The sequence below is a fragment of the Crocodylus siamensis genome, chromosome 4 (assembly GCF_052110815.1).
Source record: "Crocodylus siamensis isolate JL-2025a chromosome 4, ASM5211081v1, whole genome shotgun sequence".
Lineage (NCBI taxonomy): Eukaryota > Metazoa > Chordata > Crocodylia > Crocodylidae > Crocodylus > Crocodylus siamensis.
This window is the reverse complement of record NC_143398.1, coordinates 201,229,643-201,246,910: the sequence shown is the minus strand read 5'-3', so window position 1 is coordinate 201,246,910 and position 17,268 is coordinate 201,229,643. Positions and strand designations below refer to the sequence as shown.

Sequence of the window (17,268 nt, the reverse complement as noted above, 5' to 3'; positions counted from 1 at the left end):
GCCAGAGAATTGGCTGAGGCCGCATGCTCCTGGTGCATGGTTGTCATGGGAGACTTCAACTACCCAGACATCTCATGGGAAGAGCACTCAGCCAAATCCGAGTGGTCACAAAGCTTTCTCTCATGCATGAACAAGCTCTACCTGATGCAGGAAGTCTACAAGCCGACAAGAGGTAAAGCGCTGCTCAACCTGGTACTGGCAACCAGAAATGACCTAATCAGTGACCTAATAATTGAAGGGAAGCTGGGTGACAGTGACCATGAGATGATCACCTTCACTATCCGCTGTAAAACTGGCAAGTCGATCAGTAATACAGAAGTCCTCGACTTCAGGAAAGCTGACTTCAACAAGCTAAGGAGGTTTGTCATTGAGGCCCTCAAGGGCCACAACCCAAAGGGGAGGGGAGTCCAGGATGAGTGGTTTCTCCTCAAGGGAGCAATCCTGGATGCGCAAGCAAAGTCAATCCTGTCTCAGAGGAAAGGCAGCAAAAGGGCACAGCAGCCCCCTTGGCTCTCCAGAGAACTAGCAGACCTCCTGCATCTTAAAAGAAAGACTACAAAAGTATTTATCACCAAGGAGGAATATTCTGCTCTGGTCCGGACCTGCAGAGAGTGAACAAGGAAAGCCAAGGCTACGACGGAACTCCAGCTAGCTACAAATATCAAGGACAATAAAAAGTCCTTTTTTTGTGGGGAGCTGGAGGAAAAGCAAGGGCAACATTGGTCCCCTGCTAAACCAGATGGGACAACTGACAACTGATGCCCAGGAAAAAGCAAACTTGCTAAATGGGTACTTTGCATCAGTTTTCCACCCGTCCCATAGGACGCCCCTGTCCTCTACAGGACAGGGAGGCACAGGTGAGGGAGATTCCTTACCCTCCATCAAAGCTGATCTTGTGAAGGAACAACTTGAGAGGCTGGATACCTTAAAGTCAGCTGCCCATGATGGTTTACACCTGAGCATACTCAAGGAGCTGGCTAGCATCATAGCTCAGCCCCTGGTATGGATATTCAAGAACTCCTGGCACTCTGGTGTAGTGCCTGAAGATTGGAAGAAGGCCAAAGTGGTGTCTATCTTCAAGAAAGGGAGGAAAGTGGATCCAGCAAACTACAGGCCCCTCAGCCTGACCTCTATCCCGGGGAAGGTCTTGGAAAAGATTATCAAAGAACCAACCTTAATAGACTGGCTGATGGCAACATCCTGAGGGATAGCCAGCACAGGTTTGTTGCGGGTAGGTCTTGCTTGACCAATCTCATTTCCTTTTATGACCAGGTGACCTATCATCTGGACAAGGGGGAAGAGATTGATGTCCTATATCTTGACTTTAAAAAAAGCCTTCAATCTGGTATCCCATGATCACCTCTTGGCAAAACTAGCAAACTATGGCTTCGGCCTCACCACAATCTGCTGCCTGGGGAATTGGCTCCGTGGTAGGACCCAGAGGGTGGTGGTGGACAGAAGTCAGTTGCTGTGGTGTGCTGTGACCAGTGGGGTCCCTCAAGGCTCTGTCCTAGGGCCTATACTATTTAACATCTTCATTAATGATGTAGACATTGGTGTCAGAAGCGGACTGGCCAAGTTCACTGACGACACCAAACTCTGGGGTAAAGCATCCACACCTGAGGACAGGAGAGTGATCCAGGAAGACCTTGACAGGCTTAGGAAATGGGCAGATGAGAACCTGATGGTGTTTAACACTGAAAAATGCAAGGTTCTCCACCTTGGGAGGAAAAACCTGCAGCATGTCTATAGGCTCAGCAGTGTTACGCTGGTTAGCGCTACAGACAAAAAGGGACTTGGGAGTCATGATAGACCACAAGATGAACATGAGCCTGCAATGTGATGCTGCAGCTAGTAAAGCAAGCAAAACACTGGCTTGCATCCACAGATGCTTCTCAAGCAAATCCCAGGACGTCATTCTCCCCTTGTACTCGGCCTTGGTGAGGCCGCAGCTGGAGTACTGCCTCCAGTTTTGGGCTCCACAATTCAAAAAGGATGTGGAGAAGCTTGAGAGAGTGCAGAGGAGAGCCACACACATGATCAGAGGTCAGGCAAACAGACCTTACAACGACAGACTGAGAGCCATGGGACCCTTCAGCCTGGAAAAGCACAGGGTCAGGGATGATCTGGTGGCCACCTATAAGTTTATTAGGAGTGCTTATTAGGATCTGGGGGAACATCTGTTCACCAGAGTGCCCCAAGGGATGATAAGGTCAAATGGTCACAAACTCCTCTGTGACCATTTCAGGCTGGACATAAGGAAGAACTTCTTTACTTTCCAAACCCCCAAGGTTTGGAATGGACTGCCGCTGGAGCTGGTTCAAGCACCTACTTTGAACACTTTCAAGAGACATTTGGATGTTTATCTTGCTGGGATCCTATGATCCCTGCTGACTTCCTGCCCCTGGGGCACAGGGCTGGACTCGATCTTCCGGGGTCTCTTCCAGCCCTAGTTTCTATGAAATCTATAGGCCTAATGGAAAGCTTTTCATATGGGTCAACTCGCTTCCCATTCACAAGCATGCAAACCACCATTGCACTATCTGCAATGATATAACAGTTTTGTTGCACCCACTGAGCAATATAAAAAAGTAGTGTTAGTAGAATAATTGTAATTTAACAGATGGAAATAACAAGGAAAGCTAATATCATGAACAGTCAGCTTGCCGTGAACTACCAACTCACAAAATTTCACTGCTACCTTATGAATTATTGCCCATCCTGTGAGGCAATAAATGCATCCAACTCTCATGAGACTCACAGGTAGCTAAGGGTGCTTACACAGGACACTCCATACCTTTCAGGGTTAGATTTTATTAGGTATTTGTGTAAGAGTAGTACCTGAATTCATAATGAAGATGAGGGCTCCATTGTGCCAAGAGCTGTACATATACCTTTAGGAAAGCCAACTTCGATGAGCTCAGGGCAGTAGTCAAGGAGGCGCTCGAAGCCCAGGGGGTAGCTAGTAGGGGGGTCCAGGAAAGGTGCTCCTTCCTCAAGGAGGCTATCCTTGGGGCACAGCAGGACGCAATTCCTCTGTGCAGGAAGGTGGGAAAAGGGTCCAAGAAACCTTCATGGCTGAGCGTGGATATCCAGGCTGGCCTGAGGGCAAAGAAAAAAGCGTACTGGCGGTGGAAGCAGGGGCAGGGACCAAGGAGGAGTACACCTCCCTGACCTGAGCTTGTAGGGATTTGGTAAGGAAGGTGAAAGCAGCCCTGGAGCTTAGATTAGCTTCTGGGATTACAGATAACAAAAAGTTGTTCTTCAAGTATATAGGTAGCAAGAAGAAGTCTCGGAGTAACATTGGACCCCTACGAGGCAGGGCAGGGCAGTTGGTGACGGACGCGCGAGAGAAGGCAGAACTCTTCAACAAGTTCTTTGCCTCCGTGTTCCTGTCTGCTGACAATGGGGTGCTCTCTGGTGATAGAGTAGAGAGGCCCAGGAAGGATGCGAGTCCCGCGACTGTTAGTTCACACCTAGTTAAGGATTACCAGGGGTCTTAGATGTATCCAAGTCAGTGGTCCCAGATGACCTTCATCCGCCAGTGCTGAGGGAACTGGCTGGTGTCATTGTGGAGCCATTGGCACGGCTGTTTGAGGACTCCTGGTGCTCGGGCCAAGTCCCTGAGGACTAGAAAAGGGCCAATGTGGTCCCTATTTTCAAGAAGGGGAGGAAGGAAGAGCCTGGCAACTACAGGCTAGTCAGCCTCACTTCTATCCTGGGGAAGGTCTTTGAAAAAATTATCAAAGGCCACATTTATGAGAGCCCTGCAGGGGAAGTGATGTTGAGGGGTAACCAACATGGGTTCATGCCAGGCCGATCCTGCCTGACTAACCTGGTCTCTTTCTATGACCAGGTAACAAAAAGCTTAGCAGCACAGAGGCAGAGAGAGATCTTGGAGTCATGACTGACTCCAGGATGAATAGGAGTCGCCAGTGCAACGAAGCGATAGGCAGAGCCAACTGCACCCTGTCATACATCAACAGGGGCATCACTAACAGGTCCAGACAGGTCTTGCTCCCCTCTATGTGGTGCTGGTCAGGCTGCAGCTGGAGTCCTGTGTCCAGTTCTGGGTGCCGCACTTCAGGAGGGACGTGGAGAACCTGGAGAGGGTCCAGAGGAGGCCACTCATATGGTTGAGGGCCTCCGTGGCCATCCCTATGAGGAGAGGCTGAGGGACCTGAATCTCTTCAGTCTCCACAAGAGAAGACTGAGGGGGGATCTTGTGGCTGCCCACAACCTTATCAGGGGCCAGCAGCAAGGACTCAGGGAAAGCCTGTTCACCAGAGCCCCCCTTGGAGTCACCAAGAACAATGGACACAAGCTGAGGGAGGATAGGTTTAGGTTAGATATTAGGAAGAACTACTTCACTTTAAGGGTGGCCAGAGCCTGGAATAGGCTTCCCAGAGAGGTGGTGCTCTCACCTTCCCTGGAAATCTTCAAGAGGAGACTGAATAGGCACCTGGCTGGGGTCCTATGACCCCTGCCACCCCCAGTGCTCATTCCTGCCTATGGCAGGGGGTTGGACTCGATGATCTGTCTAGGTCCCTTCCGACTCATTGGTTCTATGATTCTATGATTCTAATACATGCAGAATCCCCGTCTGAAGTATTCTAAGGAGATGACAGACAAAGGAAGTATAACTGTGTCCATTTTACAGACATGAAATGGAAGCACAAAGATATTAGACACATAGTAAATCTATCTCAGAGCCAAGAATTGACCCATATCTCTCAAGCACCAGGCCAGTGCTTTAACCCATAAGACAGTCCTTCCTATGTGTTCAAACTCATTAAATGAATACATCATTTTATATCCATGTTCTCCAAACCCAGTGAAAAGTAGCTCAAAAGGAAACAATGTTAGATACTGTGAGACCTTGTCAAGCATTGTATGACCCAGTGGGTGCATCACACACACAAGATGCTAGGTCACTGTAGCAGTTAGCTACGGTGAGATAGTTAGTTGCTACAGTGACTTAATGGCTGTAAGCACTAACCATGATGACACTGTTACTGTGTAGTAGCAACAAGCTACTGCATAGAAGGGTTGAAAATGACCTGTGCAATGCTGGGACCTCACACTGGTGAGTACTGAACAGTACTTGCTTTCACTAATTAATAAAGCATTAATAATTGCTTTAGTAGGTACTAAATGACTGTCCAGTACCCACCAATAATTATATTGGTATAGTACTTGCTTTAGCTTTAGTACTGTGCAGTCAGAGGCATGTGTAGATGCACCCAGTATGTAATTCAAGTTCTGATTGACCTCTGTCCTTTTAATTCTGCCTACTACTTGTCCAGAATTTAGGTTTTCTATTTCTGTAGATATTTTTGGTGCCATTTCAAACTGTCATTGCAGTAAATCTGATATTACCTCCCAGAGTATGAAAAACTGTTTTTGGGACACTAGCCAATATGTGCAAGTAAAAGAAAGCATGGCAGGAAACACTAATGGTTTGGGAGTAGTTTAGAAAGATTTTCAATAGTTTCAGTTTCATAATTCCAGACACTTTGGAGGATAATAATTTTCAGACAAAGGAAAAACGGCTAAGCACATCAGATCTGTGTTAAAAAAGGAGAAACCATTTTAAATGAATTCATATTTCAGGAATGTCCCATGAGGTGGAACTGGGAGAACTCCAAATGACAGATTTAACCAGGAAACTTGTCTATTTCCAATTCTTCTTTCTTTTCAAAGAAAAATAACAAGAATCTAGTAACTCCACTAGGTTGCAACCTAATGAAAGTCTATGAAAAAATAAGATAGCGAGGAAATGATTAAAGAACATGTTCTAGATGAAAAGGAAAGGATGCATTTTGAGAAACTCCACAAGGCAAATTCAACCCTGGTAAAACTTCAGTAATTTCAAAAGAATTACACCAGGCAAGATTCTTCCCACCTGTTCTTATTCTACTGTGTAGGCTTTCCATTAAAACAAAAATCACTTTCCCAAAACACCTTGAGTGAAATACCTAAGCAACTGGTACTGCATATGGCATGCAATTTGCAGATGGGTCAGATGATGTACATATAGTACAGATGTTTTTATCTGGCAAACAGGTGCTTGATTTGGGATTTGCTGACTAGCCACAATTTTAATGACTTTTCAATGAGAAGTGAAATGGGAAACTGGGGAGTCTTCCACTCATGCTTATCTGGCTATTTTGTTTTTGTTTGTTTGCCAAAAATTTTCAACCTGAGCAGAGTACATCAGCAGTGCCCTTTCCCAGGGTACCTTGCATTTTGAACAGGGAGCAGAAACCCATAGCCGACTGGCAAAGAACCAGGACAACAAGGTACTGAAGAGAAACAAATATAATGCCCATCTATAGAAAAAATTTTGAAAAGCCACACAATTAGTAACCACTCAAGGCTATCTTCAGTGTAGATGATGGCCTTGAGGAGCTATCTTGAGTGCAAGATTTTAGAGAAAATCATCAAGATGAAATATCAAAATATTTAGATTTTGCATGCTGTAAATCAGAGAAGCTGCTCTTATTTATACAAGCTATGGATTTAGCCCTGAAAAGGCCAATATAAAAAGAAAATACTTCATCATCCTCAGTGCTAAGTACTTTTCCCCCCAAATTTAGTAGAATATTTTTAGAAAAATAGTATGGAAGTAGGAAACATAATGTAGCTATATTTCAGAAAGGTAGAGGACATAGTTCCACACAATAAATTATACAATAATTTATGGAATAAGATTTCTGAGACTGCCTCCAATTTTTAAGCCCACCTGTAATTATAGGTACAAATACAAATGAGTTAGATGTTAGATGTCTAGAGCTGTCCTGTCAAATCTAATAGCTAGCAAAGCAGCTAACCTAGAGGTGTTGAGAAGAGAACTATAGATATACAGCAGAATTGGATGTGCATGTTCATTACCTAAGAAACTGAGATGAATATTTAAAAATATTCTCTTCTGAGCTCAAAGAAACAAGCCAGACGATGTTTTGGGGCAGAAGAAAGCTGAGTGGGGAAAAAAAACTTAAAATTCCATGATTCATTTTTTTCCCAAGCTATACTCAAGCACCTTCCTTTCAAGTTCAAGCTCAGCGGAACTGTCCCCACCAGCTGCTCCACAGCCCCTCTCCAACGCTGTGTACTTCACTGTTACTCAAGACCCCGTTGCAGAACCATAGCGAATGTGGTTTTGTCCCCAGGCCCTTACCCCAAAAATGGACTGGGAAGTATTCCCTATTTGATCTTGCTCCAAAATTATATCTTATCTTTATCAAGATCCTTTACTTCAGTCCTTTATCGTTTTATGTTCCCACCCATGTTCCTATTTGCTACAGTCTGACCTATTTAGCCATTTGTTTGGTTCCTTTTCAGATGCTGAAATATGAAAATGCACAGTGAGGAAGAAAGAAAATATATTGGGAAATAACCCTAACTTAGAATTTAAACAGGAGGCAGTTGGAAGAAATTCTCAAATTATCCCCCTAAAGGCAGATCAGTGACCAATTACCCAGAAAGCTTGAGATCAGGTATCAGAATTCAGAGCTGCTCATGACTTTAGCTTCTGCTGTAGTGAACTTACACTGCTCTTCTCCCTTTAATGCATGTGTATATTTGAGCAGTAATGAAAGCTGGGCATTTTCAAAGTGAATTAGCATGAAGTTATAAGAGACAAGTACCTCTGTAACACTGCTAAAGTAGAAGAATTCAGTATTGAATAGACAAAGTGCCTCTATGGGATTACAGTCAGTCTAGTATTCTGTATATATATAATATTCATCCATATGGCTGTAAGACTCAAACTGCTAGAACAGATGTAGCCAGCCAGAAATCCCTTCTCATTAAGCGCTTCATTTTGCCTTGCCTTCTGAAAGACAAAATGGGGTGAACGTTGGGTGAAGAGGCCAGGTCACAAACACTTTTGTCTCTCACCCTTTTCCAGCTACCACCAGATTATCAGGCCAACATGAGGCAAAATAACAAAGCACCTCCTTGCCCCAAAAAAGAGTGTTGCTAAGCAGCTGGGGCAGAAGCTGAGACTTCCCTGGATGCCCATACTTAGTAATAGGTGCCGTGGAGGGCAGTAACACCCTTTCCATATGGTGCACCTACTGAGTGGGCTACCTCTGGTATCTCTTAAATCATTCTATGTCTAGCCTTAAAGAAAAAATGCTGCAGGAAACCTATGCTAAAATGATATGGTTCTGTACATGGAGCTCAGTTAAGAAGAGCCAGAATGTAGTCCTAAACTCTGTAAAGGTGACTGGAGATAATGGAGCAGGTTGTAATGAATTCTATTCTTTAATTAATGTCTCTGCCTCTCCAAAAGGGGAAGTGTCCTCGGTAATTAGATGTGTATGAGGTATGACTATGCATCCTTCAGTGGTTCCACTGCAGGGAAGCACTGCTGTCGTACTATATTCAGGAAGAATTGAATTCCTGGTTACACAAATGTTCCCAGTGTGTTCTATATGACAAGTGTTTATTGTCATATAGAATTTGTGTATATGACTGATCCTCTGTGCTGCTTCTGATACTTATGCCATTAGAGAAATGCTGTGTGCCCCCAGTACTCCTCTCAGGAGGTCACAAAAACAGAATCCCTAGACACACCCAAAAAGCAAGCCCCCATTGTTTACAAGCAGCAAATGAAAAAGTGGGAGTGAGTGGACAGGGCTTGTTTATGACAATCTTGGTCTCACTGTATAGGAAATATAGACATTAGGGCTGTGCGAGGCTTTGGATCCGGGGCTGCTTTGGACGCTTTGGTGCAGGGGTGGCTCGCTGGGCAGGCCAAGCTCACCTGTGGGTTCATGGTCACTGACAATGGGGCCAATATGGTGAAGGCTGTCCATGATGCCAACTGAGTGGCACACAGGCTGCACCTAACAGTGAGGAGTACCTTGGAGGGAGACAGGACTGCCAGTGACGGCGCCACCACCAGTACTGCTACAAGCCAGCTGACTTCGAAATGCAGGAAGGTGGCAGGCTACTTCCACCACAACATCAAGGGGGGCAAGATGCTGCGGGAGAAACAGGCAGAGCTGAGCATCCCACAGCACAGAATCATGCAGGACGTGGAGACTTGGTAGAACTCCACATACCTGATGCTCAAAAGGTTGGTGGAGCAACAAAAGGACATCCATGAGATGGCCTTGCTTGGGAGATTGGGGTCAGCAGCCCCCTGAACAGAGCTGAGTGGGGTACCATATCCCAGATCTTGGTGGTCCTCAAGCCCTTCCTTGAGGCCACTGAGACCCTTAGTGCTGGTGATGCCCTCCTCAGCCAGCTGATCCCACTAGAGAGGGAACTGGAGAAACAAATGGAGAAGTTCCAGGGGATCAATGTTCCTGGCTGGGGCAGGCCGGTGTCACCAGATGTGCAGGCACTGGTGAGGCAGCTGAAGGAGGTCATCAGGAGATGGCTGGATCCCTTGTGGTCCAGTGCGGTCCACATGATGGCAGGCATATGTGACCTGAAGGTGAAAGGGAGCATGTGCACTGGCAGCACCAAAACCCTCGATCACTGGATGCAGGTGCTGGTCAACAAAGTCAGGGAGACCAAAGTGCAGAGGTGAGGGGATGTGGAAGAGGGGGATCCACTTTCTTGTGCCAGCACCAGCACCAGCCAGTCTCCTCCATGCCAGCCACTGCCAATGTGGGCCATGGACAAGGTTTCCATGCTGGGGTCCAAACGCACCAGACCCCAGCTTCGGACAGGTAGCGTCGAGGCTTCAGTGGCTACCTATCTCACTGAGGAAGTGGAGCCACTGGACTGAGACCCCTTGGCCTACTGGGCAAGCTGCAGCCAGATGTGGCAGGATCTGGCCACGGTTGCCCAGCAACACCTGTCCTGTCCACCAACCAATGTTCCAAGCCAGAGGGTGTTCAGCATTGCTGGGGATGTTGTGGCACCCCACCGCACCTGCTTGGATCCTACGTTGGTGGAGCAGCTGGTGTTCCTAAAGACGAACCTCCCACTGCTGGGGTTCCCCAAGCTCCACCTGCTGTAAGTGAGTGCCACCCTCCTCACTCCATCTGTACCAATTTCCATTTTTGAGTTTTTTAAAAGCTGAGTAATACCCCGCTCTCAGCTGGAGGGGGCACTAACTGCATCACCAGCCAGCAGGGAAGAACACATCTCTGCTGAGCTCATTCTCCTGCCAGAACAAACTTGGAGGTTTGGGACTGGGGCTATGGGGAAGGAGTAGGCCCCAGGTCCTGGGCATGACCACTAAAACTGCATCCTGCCAGGGTAGAGAGGCCTGGTGGGACTGCTGGTGGCACAGCAGCCCTGTAAATGCCAGGATCAATGATCCCCTGGTGAAAGACGGGTAGGAGGTGCCAAAACCTCCAGCTAACGCCCACACACACACAGTCCTGGGTGGGGAATGACCAGACCTGTCACGTCTTTGACAGGCCTGACGCTTGCTGGTTGCAGTGCAGTTGTGAGGCTCCGGGTGAGCTCAGCTTAGCTGCCCAGGATGCTGGCTTTCAGGTTGTCAGGCTGCAGTTGGTCCTGGATGGAAGGCATAGTAAAGAAGCCAGAGGCTGGCCTGGCCTGCAATGCAGGCAAGAAAGCCAGTCAGTGAAAATGGAAATGGAGGCGTCAGGAGGTGAGGGAAAGGCTGGGGTGGAGGGTAGGGAGGAGAGGGGGATGTAGCAGTGCAGGTAAAAGTGCAAAGGTGCCTGGGGTGTCAGATGTCCGGCAGGTCACAGTGTGCCAGAATTCCACTGTGTATATGGAGTCCATGAGTTTCTGCACCTACTACCTAGGAGGCTGATGAAGTGCAGTTCATAGGCCCAGCTCTGAAAAGTAGTCTGCACTGTAATTTGTTCTCTCTCAGGATCAGGCCTGAGAGACTGGAGACAGAGTGTTTTTTTGCTGAGGTATATGCCCCCACAGGTAATTGGGTTTTGTTGTCTTTGATAGATTCTGGTGTGCAGTTTGTGGGGGTACTGGAGATTGTTGGCAGGTTTTATGTTTTGAGCTGTAGGAAGTTGGCTTCAGTTCTGGTGATGAGGTTAGGTGCTTGTTTAAATGTAGAAACCACTTTTCAGAGCTGAGCCTCTGAACTGCACTTCATCAGCCTCCTAGGTAGTAGGTACAGAAACTCATGGACTCAATATAGATTAGACCGTGGAATTCTGGCACACTGCGACGTGCCGGACATCTGACACCCCAGGCACCTTTGCACTTCTACCTGTGCTGCTACACCCCCCTTCCCCCCACAACCCCCACCCCAGCCTGTCTCTCACCCCCTGACACCCCCATTTTCATTTTCACTGACTGGCTTTCTTGCCTGCATTGCGGGCCAGGCCAGCCTCTGGCTTCTTTACTATTCCTTCCATCCAGGACCAACTGCAGGTATTTCCTCAGCCTGACAAAGGGGTTTTCAACCCTAAAGCTTCCAAAGATACATTTTTTAAGTACTCCTTTCTTCATAATACACATATAGACATAAAAACACAAGACAAGCCGTCACACACAATGAGTAACATCATATGTCCAACACAACACAACATCTTTACTTCTTGCTGTCAATTCCTTTATAAAAAGAAAGGCACTGTGACAGTTCCGTTTGGGTACCTTTGATGCTGATGCTGATGCTACTGGTGTTGAGCCAGCTAAGTTATCTTACCTGTTGTCACGTGAAGTGGTGGACCAGACACGAGGCTGTAGGGGAGGAGGAGGCCTCACTGGGACACACTGCCGTGTTGTGCAGAGACCCCAGCACCAGGAAAGGTGCACCTTAACGCACACACAGTGTCATCCACACATATCATGAGTTTTGTCAGCAGCTTGAGATGCAGCTCCTCCCAAACCCCTGCACCTATTGTCTTGAAACTTGGCAGACTTTGTGGCCTCACCAAGGGCTTCGACCCCTGGAGTTTTCACCCCCCTGTGATGTAACACATATACCTGACATGAGTTTTGCCTTCAAGAATGTGGGGTGCAGTTTCCCCCAAACCCCTGCACTGACCTTCTTGAAACTTGGGAGACTTCATGCTCTCAGCAGAGGCTACCATCCCTGCAAGTTTCACCCAAATCAGAGACAAAACAACAGAGTTATAGATATTTCATTGATCCCCCATTATACCCTACGGCTGGATCTCCGAGGTGGCTCTGAAGCTTCGGAGCTGCTTTGGCTGGATCGAAGCAGCAAACCAATCCAGAGGTCTGGATCAGATCACTGACATCCAAAGTAGCCAGATCCAAAGCCAGATTGAATACCTGCCTACTCGCACAGGCCTAATAGACATACCCATAGTTACCTTCTCATTAAATCTACATCACAAAACTGCCAAGTATGCTTCTTAAAATACACTCTCTCTCCAAGCGCTAAAAGCTGAACAAATCACCTGGACTTCTTTCTGAATAATACCACAACATCAAAAAAGTTGGAATACACTTTAACATAAGGAAAAGATAACAACTTGAGCTGGTTAGGAGATTAATGTTTTCTTTTGTTTTTTTGGCTTGCAGATCTCTTTTCTGAAGCCATCTTTTTATGCAATCCCACCCTCTAAGCCAGGGGTCAGCAGCTTCTGGCCCACAGACCATAAGAAAACATAAGAACTGACATTTACTGGGTCAGACCATAGGTCAATCTTGCCTAGTATTCTGTGTCACACAGTGGCAGAGAGTAGATGCTGAAAGGAAGAGTGAACTGAGTATATCCAGGGTTTTTTCCAACATCCCTCTCTCACTTGCAGCCTCCAGCATTTAAGGCCTAGGAATTTCTGATTCAGAAGCTGTACCCTTAACTCCGATCCTCATGGGGCTTCAGTGGCTTGTCAGAGGGAAGGGGCTTTGCCTACACCAAGGCCAAGGCCACAGTCAGGCAGGAAGGATCTGCACCCATGCTACAACTGCGAGGTGGGGAGAAGCAGCAGCAGGGAAAAGCCATGGCAGCAGCTGAGTCGAATCACCAGCCTGCCTTAAACCCAAGCCAGGATGTTTTGGCCCACAGCTATGAAAATTTGCCAGCCACTGCTCTAAGCCACTGCATCCTTTTAAACAGCATAGCTTGGGTCAAGAAGCCTATACTTATCCATATGCCACATGCCCCCAAATAAGACACTTTGTTTTGGGAAGACCAAATAAAGACAAAATATTGTGCCAACCTGTAGCCCCAGAAACTAGCACAAGAAGCAAAGGGGAGTTCCCACTTTTATATAGGGGTTAGGGTCACAAGGCAACAGGCCAAAGGGAGGGAACAGGTAAAAAGTAAAGAAACATCAACACTGTGGCAACATACACTGACTCTGATAGGTTTTGGCTATCCCCTACTGTACCCAGCCTTGATCCTACCCCAATACCTTGTTCATCCTCACCATCTTCATTTCCATCAGGCCATGGATCCCGCCCTTCATTTCTTGATCCAGAAGCAACCTCTGGCAGCATCCTATTGGATTTATTGTAGGCTGTATTGGTGGGGGTTCTGTTGTGAAGCCTCTGCCAATATCTTGGCTGCTGACGAGCAGGCCTCCCTAGCTTCTTTGTCAGACCAGGGTTTCTGTCCTGTGAACACACATAGGTATCATTCAGTTATAGTGTACTACAGATGTTTATCTACCTGGCCTGCTTATCAGCTCATATAACACCTCAGACAATTTCCTGATGATTGTATAAGGGCCACTGCATTTCTTACATAGCTTTTGGCACTGACCCTGCCTCCTGGCTTGGTTTTGTACCCACACCAACTCTCCCAGCTCATATACCTGTCTGATAACCCTGAGGTCATAGTACTCTTTTTGTCTTTGTGTGGCTGCATCCTAATGACTCATAACAGTTTGGCTACCTGAGCTTAAGCATCCTGCCATACATTTGGATGTATTGTTAAATGCATTGTTAATTTTTTCTTATATATTTACTCCAGAGACAACATCAACAAGTAGGTAAATCTTCCAACCAAACAACATCATATACTGTGTATATCCTATAGATCATTGCATACTGCTCCAGTAGGCCATCATGACATAAAGGAGCATCTCATCCCACCCTGTCTGATTGTCTTTGGTCAGGGAAGACAGCATGTCAACCAAAGTATGGTTGAATTGTTTCACTAATCCATCAGATTGGGTGTGATACGGTGTAGTGATGGTTTTGTTGATTTCCAGAAAGTCACATACATGATGAAATAGTTGATATTCAAAATTTCTCCCCTGGTTAGTATGTGGGGATACAGGTACACCATGGTAGCGCACAAATCGATCAACAAACACCTCTGCTACAATCTAAGCCTCCTGATCAGGAAGAAGATATGCTTTTTCCCACTTGGAAAAATAGTCAGCCACAACTAAAACATATTTGTTTCCACATGGTGTAATGGGCAGGGGATCCAGGATATCCATTGTTATTCTTTCCAAGGGTTGTCCAGCCTGTGTGAAGGGATTACTCTTCAGTCCTTTTTGCGAACCACACACTTTGCATGACTTGCACCAGTCTTTAACAGATTTTCTCCAGCCTAACAAGAAATATTGAGACCAGAGCTTACCTTCTCCATGCCTAAATGTGCCCTGGTATTGGAATCATGTAGAACTTGCAGAATTTTTGGTATTTCCTTCTCCGGTCCCACTGTTTGAATAAGCTATTTGGGCAGATTCTGGAAGTTTTGACATCAGTACTTCTTTTACTACCTGGTATCTCTTCAGGTTCAGATGATGTTGCCCTTCTTCAGGAAACTCCTAACTATTGATTTTCTTCCACTTTTTTTAGTTTTTCAGCAATAGTTTTCCTATTGTCTTGTACACCAATCTGCCAATCTTTTGGCTTCTCCTGTATTTGGAGTTGGTTCACCCCTAGCTGTCTCTACTGCTGACAGTGACTTTACTGCTAGTGCTTCAGCTTTACGTTCGACTTCCACTATTTGAAGCCTATGGGACAAGACATCAGCATTATGGTGCTGTCTCCCAGGCCAATACAATACTTGGTAGTCAACCTCAGCCAGCTGTTCTAACCATCTACCCAGCTGTCCTTTGGGTTGTTGGAAATTGTGTAGCCACCAGAGAGACCTGTGGTCTGTTCTTGATGTGAAACATCTCCCCAGGATGAACTGCTGAAAATGTTTGGTGCAGGTTACCACAGCCAGCAATTCCTTTCTTGAAGTTGCATACATAGCCCAGGTAACTTAGGTATATACTCCCCTTCTCCAGTTGAAGGGAAACTGAGTGGTCTGCAGTTCCCCCACAGCACAGCTGCCAGCTAACAATTCCCTTCAACTGGAGAAGGGGAGTATATTCCTTATCCCATTTCTATTTGCTAGGTTATATCAGCAATCACACACCTCCCCCTTTCTTCTGAAGCAACACCAGAGGGGCAACCCATGGGCTGACAGAGGGCCTGGTGATGCCTCTTTCCTCCCTGTCTTGCAGCTACTGATCAAACTCCTGCTGGAAATAGATGGGAACACTTCTAAGCCCCTGTTTCATTGGTTTACCATTGCCAGTATTAATCCACTGCTTTCTTAAGCCTGTATGCCTTAGGTCATGGTTGCCAAGGCTGAATACATCTGCATACTCCAGTAGGACTTCTTGCACTGCCCTCACTTGCTCAGGCTCCAGGCCTTGGTGACTTGAGTTGAATTCGTGTTCCAGTTTTCCTGCATTCCATTGAAGGTTATCGCCTGACTCTGTAAGGTTTTAGCTCTTACCTGAGCTCAGTACTCTTACAGCAACCAACCTCTCTGATCCAGGGTCCTCCTTCAGGACAGCCCAGCCTATCTTAAATGTCCCACATATGGTGCTCTGATATGTGCTTCTGATGATGTGTTAGGAACCCACACAGGAATTTCACCCCTGTGGCTCTTACACAATACAATTCTCACTAGGAATCCCAATTCATCAGTGAACTTAGGTTCAAATAAGCCCCGCTCTTCTTCACAGCGCCATCTCTTCAGTTTGCCAGTGATCATTATCTCACTTCCAGGAAGTATTTTTAGATTCTTCTCCACTACCACTTTGCATGCCCTCTTTTGGCCATCTATGGTATACAGTGGGAAACAGCTCCCAGAAAAAGGAAGATGAATAACTTGCAAAATTTATAGTGACCTGATCATTTTTGAGGAAGTTGGTGGCATCTTGATTGGCATCCTTTCCTACAAGGATTTTACATGGCAGCTATAGGCCTTAGAGGCTGATCATTGTACTCCACTCTCCCAGAATTAAAAGTGCTTCTTTAGCTGCCTTGATCACTAGCTGACAGAGTTGAAGGCTTCTTTATGCCTCTTTTGTAGCTTGCTCCCATACCCAGCTACATACAGTGGATACCTGGGCACCTGAATCTAGGAGGAACTGGCAAGGAATTTCTCCCACCTTTCCTGCAGGTAGTATCCCAACCCTTGTATTACCAACAATCACACCTCATTCAGTGGACCTCAGTGTCTGCTAGCAGTGGATGAGCCCCTCTCCACTGCCCACCTCAGTTTCTCTGCCATGTTTAATGCCACCTTCTCTCTAGGCAGTCCCTCTAGAAGTGATCATGGCTACCACAGTAGCCAGCACCCAAGACCATTCTCTTGACAACACCCCAACTGCTGTAGTCCAGGAGGATATCCCCTTGCACGTCTTTTCTGGGACTGGGTTTCCAGAACCTTCTTGAGCTGGTCTAGTTTACCTCAGATTTGTCTCAGTGCCTCCATCATTGTTTGCAAGGTTGAAGACTCTGGGGTTGGGGCGTGTCCTCCTGACTTCTCCTCCCTGACATGTACATGCACCCTTGCCGTGGTGCCTTGGATATCTAGGGCTTCCAGTTTTCTCACCACTTCCATCTCAGTGGCTAGCTTTATGGTATCATCCAGCCCATGGGGCTTCCTCCAAGCAAATGTGGACTTACTTCTCCCCACTGAAGGCATTGCTGACAAATTGGTCATGGGCCAGTAGGTCCTGTATCTCAGGGCTGACTTGTGGGAAGGCCTTTACAGCTAATCATCCTTGGGCAACGCTGAACTCTTGCACTGATTCTACTGAAGTCTTCTTAAGATTAAAGAAAGCTGCTTGGTCCCAGTCTGGACCTGCACCTGGTTCCAAAGCATTCCTGAGAGGCCCTATCAGATGCTTGTAATTCTGTTTGGCTTCACTGCCCATGGTAGACCTCCCTGGCTTCTTATGTGAGCAACAGACTTAGCTTAGTATCCTCATTCCACCCATTTAACTCAGCTGCCATTTCATATTGCTCATGCCAGTCTCCCCATTCTTGTTGCTTCCCACTATAGGGTGTTGGATTGAATATAGACCTTAAGGCACTAGATGGGGTGTGTGTCTTTTCCCCTCCCAAAAGGGTACCCCCTTTTCAATG

General features: G+C 46.6%; 1 long non-coding RNA gene across 2 annotated transcripts in view; it reads right to left on the bottom strand.

The window, feature by feature from the left end:
* LOC149867425 (uncharacterized) overlaps positions 1 to 17,268 on the bottom strand; it is a 126,084-nt gene that overhangs the window by 62,212 nt on the left and 46,604 nt on the right. Inside the window, exon 2 of one of the 2 annotated variants that reach the window (XR_016441631.1) lies at positions 13,293 to 13,494. This is a non-coding gene — a long non-coding RNA (uncharacterized LOC149867425). The remainder of the gene's footprint in view (positions 1 to 13,292; positions 13,495 to 17,268) is intronic. The other variant, XR_016441630.1, reaches the window with a different exon arrangement.